Source organism: Mizuhopecten yessoensis, unplaced genomic scaffold, assembly GCF_002113885.1.
Source record: "Mizuhopecten yessoensis strain PY_sf001 unplaced genomic scaffold, ASM211388v2 scaffold2411, whole genome shotgun sequence".
Classification (NCBI taxonomy): Eukaryota; Metazoa; Mollusca; class Bivalvia; order Pectinida; family Pectinidae; genus Mizuhopecten; species Mizuhopecten yessoensis.
This window is the reverse complement of record NW_018404533.1, coordinates 325,661-332,225: the sequence shown is the minus strand read 5'-3', so window position 1 is coordinate 332,225 and position 6,565 is coordinate 325,661. Positions and strand designations below refer to the sequence as shown.

Here is a 6,565-nt window from a genome sequence, read left to right as displayed (position 1 = left end):
CCCCCCCCACCCCTTGTCTGTTTCCAACATGTCTCTGCCCCTAATGCATCTTCATAAAGGAACAATAGAAAATTTGTGAATTTGGAAATATTTCTCAAAACAATGTTGGTACTTGCTGATCTATGTAATCCGGTTTGGTAGAAGCGTGTCTCGGTTAAGCAAAGATCAATACTAGATGGTCTTCTTACCCCCCTATCTAGGGCCCCACCCGCAACCTCATCACGTCCTTCGCAGAAATCAATAAACAATTGTCTCGTCACCCCTTCTCTAACTCCCTATTTACTCCACCATGCTTCCCCAGAAAACGTGTTAAATGTTTAAATGAACCTCCACGACTGGAGAGCGATTTGCTATGAAAGGCGACACAGAGCGAGACCTCTGCTCGCCACTTATTAGTCAAATTAACAAATTGCTCAAAGCAAACGTTTACGAGCGAGTCGGCAGCTATAAACTATCAGGCAAAGCATTAAAATATTTCAGATCTTAGAATGGAAAGCAAAACTACGTTTAAAATTAATATCTTTCCAAGCCAAATTCCTGAGTGTTACATGTGTATAAATTTAATATCACGCAGGGTGGACTAAGATAGGGACGTCGGTGAGGCTTTTCTTTCACAGCCAAATCACATTTTCTTTGAAATTCATTTGAAATAGATGTCACATATTTTCTCAAAATTTTATCCGATCTGTTTAGAATTTCGGTGCACCCTCCCTTTTAAAAATCCTGAGTCCCTGATCATGACTGACAATGGTATATACAAATGTTTACCATTAATATTTTTCTGATATTGTTCTATTTCCATTGGTGCATCTTTTAATAAGAATGGTGATGTATTTATTTTAGCTATAATAAAGATACAGTACAGGTCCTTCCTGCACATATACAGTTTAAGATGTTATTATCAAACTTTAGATCATTCTGTAGTTCTTCTCCATATTCTCTGAACTATTTCTCGCCAATATTTTTATGAACAGCAGACGGTGGTTGTAAGCCTTATCTTTGCGATCGCCTATTACAGAATTAAGGACAGCCACTTGCATATTTTACTCCAATATCACAGCTTCCCCATAAAAATAAATTCTTAGAAATCGAGGTCCATAACCAGCCCTTACACATCGTTCTTATCTGTAGAACTCTTTTATTGATTAATACTACGTCTCAATACTTTATACAAACAACTTCCATATTTATTTATCAATTCGAAAATCTCACAATTTATAGAGTAAAATGCCATTAGCTTGTAATGTTGCGTGTGCTTTCAGACATCATACTGGTCCCTAGTTAGACCAGCCTTCGTTAGTCAGAGGCCAGTACATAACTTCATTTCGCATCGACTAATTATAAAAAAAAAATGAAGAGAAAAGCCTTGAAGTTAGTTATACACGAGTTTAGAAAACACAGCTAAGACATGTTTTTAACTTGATGTTTTTTTTAAGAAAAAAATATTCTAACGATGTTAATTTGTCAAATCTCGAGTTTTTTTCTCTCTATCCGTGTAAATTGCTAATTTTGCTAGTCGGATAAGAGATAAAAAGCGGTTTAACACCTCGTCTAATTAATCACATCAGGGTCATCCGAAAGTTTTAAGGACGACTCTCTGCGATAAAATTTGACTGCTTTATACGTCAGCTGACTGCGGGAGTGATCCCAGATAAACAGTAAATACCTTACAAGGGTCGGACCACATAATCAAATTCCCGATAAAAAATCTTTAATTAAATAATGAATAGGTACCAGCATTGAAATTCATTATCGAGTACGCTTCATAAAGATTGTTCCCAAAAAATATGACCGATCATTTTCAGTTAAAACTTCACAGATCATAAGATAATTTTTAGTTAAAACTTCACAGAAAATACTATAAGTATTAAACATTTTACACTAATTAAATTAAAAATATAGCTGGCAAAAATGGTTCACTGCTGTTACGTAAAGAATTTGAAAAATTGAACTCAAAGTTGTAATAATGGTACAGAGGCTAGCTAGTGTAGCAGGCTTGTCGAACTTTGTGATCTTAGCATCGCTAGTGTGTAGCAACGCTAGTCGAAGACAATCAGCCATTCTCTGTAATAGGCCGGGACAGGCAATGACTTCAAATTAATGGGACAATTACGTTTTTTTTCAGATTGTTACAATAACGTATTTTATAACAAGATTTTACTACTTTTTGAATCCACATGCAAATAGGTTTCAAAATGGAGCCCCTGGAAATGGTAAATATTGATACCGTCAGTAATAGACACAGGACATCGACTTTAAACAACTTTGTAAGATTTTAATATAAATGGCTGTAACTTTGAATAAGAAATAACTTTGTCATTAATCTCCTATCTTAACTTCACCTCAAATTTAAATCAAATCATTTTAAAAATAGATAAATAATCTCGATGAGTTTCCATTAAAATGTCTTGTAACGATCTGTGTACTTTCTAGCAATCCCCACAGCATCATTCGTCATCCCCTCTCAGCTTCCGACAGTGGTCCAGCGCAAAACATATCTATGTATAACTCAGGAATATCTATTTAATAAACAACCTAGTACCGTTATACAGCAGACGAGAGTTTCGGCCGTGTCGGACCCGAGGAAATACAGCCTCTTTACAACATTCCCTGGCAAGTAAGTTACTGTCAGAATCATTCAATTCACTTAGATTTGTAAATCTTGCCCCAGATAGCAAAAGATAAAGATACTTGTATTTCAAAGGACTGCAGATAACACATCCTTCTCCGGGAAGAAAGGAGGCGCAGGTTTTTTTCTCTCGTCAAAAACAAACCTGCGTAACCTCCTTGGATCTGATCTGTCCCTCCATCAATATATCTGACCGTACCAACGATACAGGCTCGACAGTCATACAGTTTTAATCCTCATATATTTATCACAAATAGCCTCTCTCGTCCATAATACTTACTTGATTTTATCACATCTGCTCATAGACCGACGTCCATATAAATCCCACTGGAAGTTATCAAACGAAGTTATAATCCGTTATAAGTAATATTTCCTATTAGCATCCAACAATAACTCTCCCAAATGAAAATCGCTGGCACGTGAATACGCGTAACCTTTCCTCTTTGAAATCAAACAAATCCTTTCTTCACTTAGAATGGTCAACAGCTTTTAAATCACAATACACTTTGGTCCAGATTGTGTCGAGATACTGTCCCCCTCACAATTTGTAAATAAACTTTTTCCACATGGATAAGACGTATCTCAATAGTCGTGTGTGTAACACATGTATCCCGCGTACACTTTCAGAGGAATGGTCGAGGTTAATGGTTCCTAGAATATTGTACTAATCCAGATAAATGTATCACTTTTAAACGTCTTTATATATAATACTGTAAACAATGTATTTCTGCAATGTATACACTGTATCGCCTTGTACTAATACATTGTATGTTGCTCTTACACTGTATCCGTATAGTAGCGCCACACTGTAATGCTCGGCTGTATTATCAGGCTACAGGCATCTCGCTAAGACAGCATCACAGTACTCGGTAGCCAGTCCGTTAGCGACTTGGAGGTGCTATAATCCTGGTATGTGACGGGTACTGTCTAGCACTAGTACACAGTACTGTGTATTCCTAACGTTTCTCTGTGTACTATTTCACAGCCGGCAATCTACATTGCTGACAGTTCACGAGCGAGCCGCTTGTCAGCCACCAAGTGTAACGGCTTCTCTGGGTGCTGATTGGTCGAGGGAGGCGCGGCCTAGCTCGCTCCGACAAGGCAGTCTGGCCCTGGCTCATCTGTGTAAACACACTACGCCCCGCCCACTTGAGGGTGGAGCTAGGTTATGGACACCTGTGAGTGACACATTTTGCAGTTGTATCGATTTTGAAAAGCACAGGCACATGTCTGGCCCCGCTATCGTTGCCAGAGTCCAGTGGAGCTAAATCCCCAGGGAGCTGGAGGCTGCCCCAGGGGCTCTGTTACCCAACCTCGTCTTTGACAAATTTGATGATAAATTTTATATGTTATTGACTATGTGCACACACAGCCATAAATAAGTAAAATAATGTCTTGCAACATGATAAAAAAATGTCTTGCAACATGATAAAAAAAATCTACACCACCCACCATTTATCAAGGTGCAAGACATGAAATAATCCCGAGATTTTTCTGCATAGATATATTTTTTTTTAAATCTTTACATCAAAACTGATAAACTATCAGTGGGTACAAGAATTGTAAAAAAAATTCTAGTAAGAATATTTGTTAGTCTATTAAAACAATGAATAAGAGTTAAATTTTATTTATGACAGAAATGTTTGTTTGTATTAGATAAGAAATGTAAGTGTTATCGTAGTACATAACTGCATAAACTTCTAACCTGAATATAATCTAGAAAACCAGATAAATTCACGGGGAAATCAATCAGTTTAGACATATTTGATTACAGACCATCTTCCACACACACCTAAACCATCTCAACTCTCTCTGATAAGGTATCTGTTCTATAAATAACTCCGTGTTTACCTGTATATAGGGGGGAGATACCTTCATTGTACAGATAATCCCTACCTCTGATTTACTGAAACCGCCTAACGGTTCCCTCATGTTCCATTCACAGGCTGAGGGATCAGAAAAGTTTCCCTTCTGCAATATCAGGTAAGATAAGGTAATAGCCCACCTGAGACAGTGATTAGCTCACCTGTATACACTAATTAACTCACCTGTATGTTGAGCTACCTATTTACAACTGACCACATAGTGACCCTACCCTTATCTGATCTCCCTGCCTGTAGACAAGAGATTAGGGACTTATCTCACCTGTTTAAAACCCTGTTTACTCAATTTCATACCTGTCCGTTAATTGCAAGTAAGGTTTCTCCAACAGGAGTTTAGGGGTTCAGCTTCACACCTAAAGACCAGGGCTGCCGAGGTACCTGTGTGCATGCTTGTGTATTGCGTAGATACCAAATTTCCATCGAAACATTTTGTCAAAAATTGACTTATTTTACCTTGATTTTCCAGGATTACTCACATTAGAGTTTAATCCCAATATACAAACCTATAGTAAATCTCTCTGTATCAAAGGTAATACCTGTGCACTCGTTTACTCACTTGTGTACCTTGGCACCTGTTAATTACAGGTAAGAAATTTCCCATGCTTTTTTCCCCTTTTCAAATGAGATTTGATGTATTGTGAGTGATTTAGTGCATAATTTTTGTTCCTTTCAAAACAATTTTCCCGGATATGAAAAAATAATAAGGTGACATCAGTTTTGTGTATAAACATTTAATTTGTCATCAAAAGAATTGCATAATTACACTTCCATTACTGATATTCGTATTTATTTTTTTCATTCAAAATTTTTGTATTGATCTCAAATTTACCTTACAAATTTTTTGATCATGTAACATTGGTTTAACTCGACTGTCACTTTTTGAACCATTGGAATATTTGAATTCAATTTGCTAGAAAACTTATTTCAATAAACTAGTATATACAAATTTTACCTCGCTGAAATATTTAGATTTGAATCGATGAAATATTCAAATCTAAATCATGAAAATATTTAAATTTTATTCTCCGGAATATTCTACATGTATTTCACAGAAATATGTAAATTTGACTTCTATGGAATATATTATTTGTTGGAATATTTAAAATATTGTACAAGGTACCTATGTTAACCCTTTCAGCACTGTAGACCATAATGAATTCATCTGGATCAATGCATGGTAGAGTCTACTTAAGTTACATAGGGGTGAAAGGGTTAATGGTATATTATCAAGACACTTCATATCCAATCAAAATCAAAGGGGACTCAGACATATTGTTACCTGGGAATTGTTGAAGTACAAAAGATATTTTACTAATTACAGGTAAACAAAGGACTGATGACAGGTAAGCACACAACTGATTGCAGGTAAACAAATACACACCTGTAAACAACAAAAACAAATGTAGCTGTCCAGCTAAAGTCACTACCCACTAAATTATCACCCAAGTAATAAACAACTCCAGCAAAATTACACAAAGAATTCTCTCACGGAACAAAACCACACTTTTGTTCCCTGAATAACAACACTGTTCTTAGCTAAAATTCATCAAAACTACACAGACTTAAGTAATAAATATTGGAGTAGATGAAACCCTTGACCCCCTCTCAGGTAGAGAACAAAGCCAGCATCCACAGCAGCCACAAGTTGAGAACAGGTGAGATAATTGGAGGAGCACACCTGTGTCGACAAAGATCAAAGACTTACCTACGAACACATAAACAATGGAGTTACAGGTCTTCAGTCTTTGTTAGAAAGTCACACCAGCATTGCTGAGGAAGAGAAAACAAAGACGAAATCTTTAGTAATCTCTGGGACAAAATAAACATGTAAGAATAGAGTGTCTTACCTCGTAGAAACTAAAGTCTTCCTAATAACCAGGCTATTGTTTTGTTTCTATACTCCTATTTAACCATTGTAGAATTGTAAAAAATCTTATCTCTTTCAATTAGTGAAATGAAATACTTATGTACTTAAATAAATGTCAAAATTTTGAAAGTTTTCCAAAAATGTTTACACAAAATTAACAGTGAAACCTAGCACTTAGAAAGGAGA

General features: G+C 36.3%; 1 protein-coding gene across 6 annotated transcripts in view; it reads right to left on the bottom strand.

The window, feature by feature from the left end:
- Window positions 1–6,286, bottom strand: part of LOC110445903 (roundabout homolog 1-like) — a 129,660-nt gene extending 123,374 nt beyond the window's left edge. For 4 of the 6 annotated variants that reach the window (XM_021490753.1, XM_021490761.1, XM_021490762.1 and 1 more), the window contains exon 1: window positions 2,910–3,691. The gene's annotated coding sequence lies outside the window, so the exon portion shown is untranslated. Of the gene's footprint in view, window positions 1–2,909; window positions 3,692–6,217 lie in introns of those variants that run through there. The other 2 variants (XM_021490755.1, XM_021490763.1) reach the window with 2 other exon arrangements.
- Between the last annotated feature and the right edge of the window lie 279 nt (window positions 6,287–6,565).